Genomic DNA, 10,196 nt, shown 5'->3' on the forward strand with positions numbered 1-10,196 from the left:
TCGAGCCAGATCTTTGGGAAGAAATCTCCACCTAACTTCAAAGGGAAACCTAACCCTATGGTGGTTGAGGATTGGTTGACGTCAGTGGAGGCTATCTTTGACCATATGGAGCTGAATGACCATCAGAGGGTTTCATGTGAGACTCACATACTCAAAATGGATGCAAGGATACGGTGGGATATGGTGAAGCAAACTTGTGACCTAAACACTATGACCTAGGAAGATTTCATTCAAGTGTTTAGCAAAAACGTATTACAATGCAGTTGTATCAGCAACCAGGGTTGATGAATTTGTGACCTTGGTTCAGGGAAGCCTTTTTGTCACTAAGTAAGGCCAGAAATTTGATAGGTTGGCACCCAAGATAGTACCAAGTGAGGCCATGCGAGTCGAAAGGTTTGTGAGAGGACTAAAGCCCGTGATTGCTAGGGATGTAAAGATGACCAATGCGGAGGTGGTTAGTGTTGGGATTAGGCTTCACGTTCCTTTGTTTGCATTACAACTCAAAGACAAAATGATACAAGTAAATCAATCTCATAAAATAGTTAAACAAAAATTATATAAGCACAAAGGATAAAGTTTAGAGTAGACCTTCCTTAAAGAACAAAACCCTAGGGACATGAAATCATAAGCTATGATTTTATGTGAAACACAAAAGTGACAAGGCTTGACACAAATGAATATTTGTTGTAAAAAAATATCAAGTCCTAGCCTTCCTATGAAGATGCTTAAAGCTACAACCACTGGAATGAGATTGGGATTCACAAGCCTTGGATCTCCATGCAATTCAAGTTTTCTTGATGAAGATCTTTGAGAAAACTAGCAATCTCAGAGCTGGAGAGAGAGTATGTATTCTTCTTTAGTGAGAGAGAGAGGTGAGTGATCAAGTCACCAATTATCTCATTCAGATCCTTATTAGACTCAACCAATGAGATTAGAGCATTTAAATATAAGTTTTGGAGCTAAAACATGTAACCGTATGGACATTCCGTAATGGACTAGGCGATGCATTGTCTGCCAGGCAATGGTCGCCCTATACCAGGTGACACGTCGCTTGGTACATATTCTCTATAGGGTTTTAAGAGTTTTGACCCTCCAATTGGCCAACGACGCGGAGTCAGATAAACGATATAAACTAAGATGAAAATGAGAAGAACTCCAGACAAAAAGATAAACGACACAACCAATTTATAGTGGTTTGGCCCCAATAGAATGGTAACAACCTACGTCCACTTAGTGTTCTTATTGATAAAGTATTCCAAGAACAGTGATAAATGAAGTAGGGTTCATGAGTTTCACTAGATCTCAGATAAATACAATTGTGATGGATAACAACACTCTTTTTCTCTCTTAGAATCTCTTAGCTCAAGAGTTCTCAAGCCAAATGTTCGAAAAGCAAAAGTCCCCTCACTTGAGCCCTTTGATTCTAATTTATAGGCTCAAGGAGGTTTACATGGGCCAATGAGCCTTAATTACATTTAATACATGCGTATCTAAACATTAATGAAACTTGTAATTAATACATAATTACAAGATTGCATATTTGAAGGAAATAACTGAATATATGCGACTAGGCTGGTCGCCCATGATTACTTGATAAGCCAATGATCCTGGTTGAGGTTCGAGGAGGATATGTTCACTTAAAACTACCACGTGTTTCCCACATGTAGATCAATTCTACCACGTCATCAGGTAGTCCATTCTTGAGTAATCATGGAAAAGACAAGCATAAGCTTTCTGAACACCCCGAGCCTATACTTGAGTCCTCGGATGAGAACGGTACTGAATTTTCACTTTTAGACAGTTTTCCCATTCCCTGTCATTTATTAGATGGGGACGACAACTTTAAATATGCGACTAGTTTAGATTCAGACTTCTTCATGGCAGAGAGTGAGTGTAGCAGTAGTACAATAGATAATGTAACGACCAGTAGTTGTAGCTCGGGTATTTTACTTATAATTTCTTTTCTCTCAATTTCTTCGTCTATTTTTTATGACAACTTGCCCTGATTGATCGTATGCGTCTTTTTTGCAAACATGCCTGCCGAGAAGGTGTTTGATTTATACACCAGCCCAGCTACCACAACTCCTGCGAGAAGGAAGAAATCGAACTGGCGCCAGCCAGGAGAAGGCTGTAGTGACCCATCCGCAAAGAGGGCTCAGACATAGGACCCTCCTGCACCAACTCTTTCCAAAGAGACAACTCCCCTTCTAGGTCCAGCCGTCTAGACTCCTCTAGCTCCCACAGACCAAAATCCCCCAGCTCCTACCAACCCAAGTCCTACAGCTCAGCTAGATAAAACTCTGGTCGAGGCGATCCTGAACTCCGCTTGCACTTTGGCCAGTGACAGGCTGAAGAAACTACCCAGACACCAGCGTAGGTTGGAATCCTTCAATAGCACTCCTACCATGCTAGTCCACTAGCTCCTTACTCAAGCACTGAACGAACTACTCACTGTCAGCCGCTATTTTCATCATGGTTTGATTAGTTATCCCTCTGATTGATAATAATAGCTTTTTATTTTTTTCTTTGATCGCAGGGGATTCCGACCGTGAGTACCAGTTGGTGTTGCTCGGAGGAGGTGGTCGCCAAGCATGCTGAAGAGGTCAAGGCGGCTGAGGAAATGCTCGTCGAGTAGCATAAGGTGTTCAAGGCCAAGCATGCTGAAGAGTTGCCGGCAGCTAAGGCTAAGATCGCCAAGCTCGAGGAGGAACTAAAGAAGGACTCTGTGGTCAAAATTTCTGCCTCCAAGGAGAGGTATAAGGAAGCCTCACTGATAAACTACTGAGAAGCCAACAAACTTCAACCGGAGTTGGAAATCAGCCGCAAAGAGGTTGCTGACCTTGAGGAGACCAACGCCCGCAACTTGGAGAAGCACGAAGGAGCGATGTTCCAATGCTTCTATATGTTCTGGAAGAGCAATTCCAAGGCGAACTTTACCTACTTACCAGACCCTATAAGGGAGGCTGAGTTGGTGAAGTGTGTTGCTTGGCTGGAAGAGGAGGAGAGGGCTCAGGGATCCCCTTAGATATCTTTGGCAACAAGATTTGAGGGCGCCAATGAAGATGCTGGGGCCACCGTCGACCAGCAGCAACAAGAGCCTCAGGATCCTTCAGCTGCTTTATAAATTTTTACCTGTATTTATTTTAACTTGTAACTTAGGACACACGAACCTCGGTTCGTGATGTCAAGACAATTTATTTTTTTGCTGCATGGGCAGCTTTTTCTTTTAATTAACAATTTCATCAGAGTAGAAACTGCTCGCAGTGAAAAGGATTTTACTTTTGACATTATAATATTTGCTCTTTATTATAACATCTGTTCGCATGACCGAACTTAGCATACCACTTTGTTTTGATTTAACAAAATTTAAACAAAATTTTGAAAAATACTCTAAGTACTGTAGTATGATTTCCCTTATTTTGCTCGTGTGTTTACATATACTTTTTGATATGCTTTGCTTGCTTGATACCTTATATTCCCCCTAAGTGATTGAGGAGCTTAAGGTCCTCGGTCACTTGCCTAGACCAAGACTTATTTGAACATTACTGGTCAGAATAAATACTTAGAGAAATGATAATAGAGCAAAACAACACACGTAATGAGCAAATACTTGTAATAAATACAATGATTGGCAAGAATAACTGGCTGCGCACAGTTCCTTTATTTCTCATAATAAATGGACAATCGTGTCTGTATGAGTGATCAAAAATTTGATCTTACACTTATAAGTGATCATTCATATGATTGACTAACCCTTGTTCATAAGATTGTAAAAAGTAAAATTAATACAAGCCAATTCTTTAGAAAGAACTGTTTATTGATAATACTTGCGCAGGTGTTCTCCATTCCAATAGCGAGGAACGAGATCGCCATTTAAGCGAGCAAGTTTATAAGTGCCTGCTTGCCAACGACGCGGAGTCAGATCAACGATATAAACTAAGATGAAAATGAGAAGAACTCCAGACAAAAAAGATAAACGACACAAACGATTTATAGTGGTTCGACCCCAATAGAATGGTTACAACCTACGTCCACTTAGTGTTCTTATTGATATAGGATTCCAAGAACAATGATCAATGAACTAGGGTTCATGAGTTTCACTAGATCTCAGATAAATACAATTGTGATGGATAACAACACTTTTTTTCTCTCCTAGAATTTCTTAGCTCAAGAGTTCTCTAGCCAAATGTTTGAAAAGCAAAAGTCCCCTCTCTTGAGCCCTTTGATTCTTATTTATAGGCTCAAGGAGGTTTACATGGGCCAACAGGCCTTAATTACATTTAATACATGTGTATCTAAACAATAATGAAACTTGTAATTAATATGTAATTACAAGATTGCATATTTGAAGGAAATAACTCAATATATGCGACCAGGCTGGTCGCCCATAATTACTTGATTAGCCAATGATCCTGGTTAAGGGTCGAGGAGGATATGTTCACTTAAAACTGCCACTTGTTTCCCACATGTAGATCAATTCTGCCACGTCATCAGGTAGTCCATTCTCGGGTAAACAGAGAGCCCAGGCGACATGTCACCTCCTTGGAGGCGACGTACCACCAGTGCTTCTATAATTCGGATCCATGAGGTGTATTAAAACACCTCCAAATGCTCCCAAAATTTTTGGGTACTCTTATATACTCCAAAGAAACATTTTGGACCCAAAAGTTTGATTTAAAAATTATTATACTCAAAGTCAACTTTCACATGTTGACTTTTTTGAAATCGTTATTGTTTCAGCACCTCTTCGTGCTTAAATAATTCCACCATGTATTTAACCAATCTCAACCGTTAGTTATGCTTAGATTTTGGATAAGGCTCTTGTTGTAGAATACTTAGATGTTCGCATATGGAAGGATAATGTTGCAAGAAAGGAGGCCAACAGAAAGAAGGGCGTCTATGAGGGCAATAAGAGGAAGGCCGATGAGGGAAAGAACATGGGCAATGACAAGAAGCCTAGACCCCTGACCTCGAATGGAAACAATCACAACAAACAAAATCACCACAACCATCACAACAATGGTCATAACCATAGAAATCAGTAGAACCGCAAGGTTGAGTACCCATCTGCCCCAAATGCTCGTGCCGACATCTATGGGACCATCAAGATGGCACCAACAAGGGTTAAAAGTGCGGTCAGGTAGGCCATCTGAAGAAGGATTGCCCACAGTGGAGAGTAGGAATAGAAGCAGGGTAAGGAAACAATGGCAATCTAGTGCCAGCCAGAGTCTTTGGTTTGGCTTAAAAGGAAGCATCCAATAGTAATACCATTGTCACAAGTCAGCTTCATATTTCTGGTATGATTTGTAGAGTCCTCATTGATTCTGGAGTGACTCACTCTTATGTTGCTATAAATGTAATTGATAAACTGGAATTTCCTTGTAAACTCTTTGAGCGTAGTTTTAGGACCATGTTACCATCATGAGACATTATGTTTTCATCTAGGTGGTTACAGCCAACTTCCATAGTAGTCGAGGAGAAATCGTTCCCAACATACCTCATAGAGTTAGACATTCCAGATTATGATGTTATACTCAGCATGGACTGATTAGCCAAATATGGAGCAACAATAGACTATCGGAGAAAGATAGTAGAGTTCAGACTCGAGGAAGGGGAAATCTATTCTTTTAAGGGAGAAGTGATAGGATTTCGCACAACTATTGTGTCTGGGTGTTCAACATACTTGGCTAATGTGGTGGATAAGTCTAGAGAGACTATCCTAAAACTAGAGAATGTGCACATTGTTTGTAAGTTCCCGGAGGTGTTTCCCGAGGACTTACCTGGTTTGCCCACGGATAGAGAAATCAAATTTGTGATCGAACTTGCACTAGAAACACACCAGTATCCAAACCACCCTATCGAATGGCACTTGTAGAGTTGAAAGAACTCAAAACCCAGCTACAAGAATTGTTGGACAAGGGGTTCATACGACCTAGTCATTCACCATGGGGAGCACCAATTCTATTTGTGAAAATGAAAGACGGGTGTATGAGAATGTGCATCAATTACTGAGAACTAAATAAGGTTATGATTAAGAACAAATATCCCTTGCCTAGGATAGATTACCCCTTTGATCAACTGCAAGGGGCATCGGTGTTCTCAAAGATTGATATGTCATCCGGGTACCATCAATTAAAGGTGAATGGGAGAGATATTCCTAAAACAACATTCAAAACCCGCTACAGGCACTATCAATTCTTAGTAATGTCTTTTGGACTAACTAATGCCCCAGTGACATTCATGGACATGATGAACAGGGTGCTTAAGGACTACTTGGATAAATTTTAAGTGGTGTTTATAGAAAATATCCTTATCTACTCAAAGACTAAGGAGGAACATGGGGATAACTTGAGGTTGAAGATCAATAGACTACGAGAGCACCAACTCAATGCTAAGTTCTCTAAGTGTGAATTTTAGTTAGAACAAGTGAGTTTCCTAGGGCATAGAACAAGTTCTCTAAGTGTGAATTTTAGTTAGAATGGAATAGTAGTGGACCCAGCAAAGATCAAGGCTATTAGAGACTGGCCCTAACCCATGAATTCCTTAGAGGTTCAAAGCTTCGTAGGATTAACAAACTACTATCAGAAGTTTGTCGAGGGTTTCTCTAAGATTGCCACAACCTTGACCAACCTGACTCGTAAACACTGAAAAGTTCACATGGACAGAGAAGTGCGAGGAGACTTTTTAGACTATGAAGGATAAGTTGATCTCTGCACTGATCCTTTGTGTTCCCACGGAGGGAGGGAAGTTCGTGGTTTATTGTGATTCATCAAAGAATGGCTTGGGGTGTGTGTTGATGCATAATGGGAAAGTGGTAGCATATGCCTCGGGACAACTCAAGGATTATGCGCAGAGATACCCTACCCATGATCTTGAATTGGCAGCAGTAATGTTCGCACTGAAGATATGGAGGTGCACGCCCTGAATATCCGCGCACTTCGGCGAGCTAAAGAAAAGGGCTTGACTCGGTCTGCCACGTGTCAATCGTCCACCCGGAGCTGTTTGTTACCATCCCCTAATTCAACCAGCCTGAGCTGGTTAATCATTTAGCTGCTCCCTGGAGCCATGGTGTCGGCATGTTGAAAGCTACGAGCTAGCACCACATTAAGCTCGTAGTGCATCAGAGGCCTGACACCCCCAAATCCTTGTAAATTCAACCACGCAATATAAACGTGCATATCCCAGGCGTCATGTGTCTATTCTATTCCTGAATGCTCGGTGTAACACCCCAAACTCCAGGGACCGTTACAGTGTGCCTTGTAACCAGTGCTAAACTTGCTAATCGAGTCATTTGGCCAAAATCATGTAACTAAATGTGATTAACGATTTAGGGATTAAAATTTTTGGTTAAGATATAATGTTTCATTAGAACGTTTACTGTATACATTGGGATCCCAAAAATATAATTTCAGAGCCTATTACAGGAAAATATTTACAACGGGCTGATCTATGCGGCCAAACAGGATTTAACCCTAGTTCCTCTTTCAACCCTCGGCCGTGGCGGTCGAGCAGCCACATATGTACATGTCGTCACCTAAGCTCTCCAGCTCAAGGATGGCCCAGCTTTCTTTTGCCTTTAACTGCACCACATAGCACCCATGAGCCGAAGCCCAGTAGGAAAACTTAATATGCTCATGTACAGTAATAACATGTCATCAAATCATAAGGCACATGCCTAGCATATATAGCCCTATTCCAGCAGGCAACAAATCCACATAATGTTGAGTATAACACATCAACCAATGACCATAGTAGTCATCCCGGGCTTTTAGCCCAATATAGAAACGTAATGTTGAGTATAACACATCAACCAATGATCATAATATTCATTCAGGACTTTCAGTCCAAACAAATAGGTGACAGTCACAAAAGTCACTAAGTTGGGTCGAGCTCCCTTTAACCTTGTGACTATAGGGTCACCGGGGCTTAACAGACAAGTGAACTTTTATTAGTTCAAACAGGATAAGTGCATGATGACTAGTCACCAACATAACCTTCCTCATGACCATAGAGTCATAACCTTGGAACATCGTTCCCTAGCCATGTGACAAGTGGTCACCTAGGCCTTAGGCCTTGGCTCTGAGTAACTAGTCCTAGACTAGCCAAGTGCTTATATGTTTCATTGACCTTAGGGTCGGTCCAGCATTAATGCCTTAGAGCCATTCAATACTGATATCGATTAAATCTAATCTTCATTTGGCCCTGCGTTCATGACGCTATGCCATTTCTGACTCTTAGGTCAGTATCCCTGACTAGTCAATGCCATATACAAGTATGCAATGCCACCAAACATATATATCACATATCCAATATCCGAGCACCAAGCATTCAGCATGCTTACTTAACAAATACTAGCACAATTAGGATCATGCATAAACACAGAGGCTCAAGCTCTGAACAATATCATACTCAGTATACATAGCATGTCCTAATCACATGTTTCTCGTGCATTACATTTAAACATCCAACATGAATCAAGAACAACCATGCATGTCACATATACACAGGGTGCAGTTTTCTTACCTCTGATTCGAGCGAGAATTAGAACAAGAATGACCCTTGAGAACGATCGATCCTTAATCCTTTAGCGGTCACCTAGTCATAACCAAATAAAATCTCTGATTAATGAAAATCATCCAAGATAGGGTCTTGACCTAAAGCCCACTCTCGGGACCTCGAAACATGCCCACACGGCGAGTAGATTCGATCCCGGGCCTTAAGGATTGAAACTCTGAGCCAAAAACCCTTAAAAACACCCAAAACAGGGTTCTGAAGAAACAGGGTAGCGCTACAGAGCCACCCCCTAGCACCCCAGTGCTATACTCAGAACCAAACCGCCCTATCCTCCTCTACAGGTAGCGTTGTAGCGCCCTACACTGGGCGCTGTAGCGCTACCTTCAGCCAGCTTCAGCCCAGAAATCTCCTCCTTCGATTCTACCATTTCCAACCCAAATCAAAAGCTTCCAAACATCAAATTCTGTCCCAAATGAACCCAAATACCATCCTCACATGTCCCAAGCATCACAACCCCAAGAACCCTAGCTAAAACTCCAACCTATTCCCCACTTTCCAACCCAAAAACCAGCTGGAACTTAACTTAGAAAACAGAGCAAAAGTAGGAGTTCTAGTGGCTAAAAACTCACCTCAATCTCAGCAATACACTCTCTTCAATGGTGGAGCATAACCGTAGCTTATCCCAGCTTAGTTCCTTGGCTTGATTCCTCAAACAAAGCTTGAAAATCCAAAGAGAAAATGGAGAAAAAAAAGACCATCAGGAGAGAAGGAAGAATAGAACTATGTTTTTGTTACTCTTCTACAGCCTTAATGGCTGATATATATCCTTTGGGGGGAAAAGACCTAAATTCCCTCAAGTCTAAAATAAAGCCCTAATAGCCACCAAGGGCAAAACCGTCCTTTCGCACCTATTTCATTAATCATAATTATCACTCTCCAATTCCCTATATTCTCAATATTCTCAAACACCAATATTCCATATCCCATTACCCTTTAATTCTTGGTAATGCTCTAATCATTAAACTCACCCCGAGACTCACTCCGAGCCTCGAACTTAAACTTGTTATGACCAGACCGAACACTTACGTTTCATGATCGTCTCATGCCGAAAGGCTCGAACAAATCCACATTTAATGTGGTACCACTCATAACTCACCCACATGCACAAAAATACACAATTGCGCCCTCGACGGGCCAAATTACCAAAATGCCCTTATAATTATATATACACCCATATGCATGCATTTATCATCATATTATAATATAATTCACATAAACATGCATATGATCATTAAATAGCATCATAATTCAATTATGGCCCTCTCAGCCTCCTAATCAAGGTCCTAACCCATATTAGGAAATTCAGGGCATTACACTCGGATACGCAGTATAAACGTTCGTGTTCAGACATCTCACGCCTGATTTGGGCCATGCGGCCCATTATCCCTCCTTACCTATTGATTAGACCACACTTCACTGCAAGGTTTAGGAATTAATCATCGATGCCACATAACTGATTTGATGGATGAAGAGGTCACGGGATGATCCTAAAGAAATATTACCAATAGTCGTGCTTTTGTAAGGCTTAATTGTAAAAGTCACCGTGTTTTATTAAAAAATGAGGAGTATATTTATTGTATCGTATGTTTCTGTGTGCGTATAGGCTTAAAAGAGCGTGTTCA

This window comes from Humulus lupulus, chromosome 5 (assembly GCF_963169125.1).
Source record: "Humulus lupulus chromosome 5, drHumLupu1.1, whole genome shotgun sequence".
Lineage (NCBI taxonomy): Eukaryota > Viridiplantae > Streptophyta > Magnoliopsida > Rosales > Cannabaceae > Humulus > Humulus lupulus.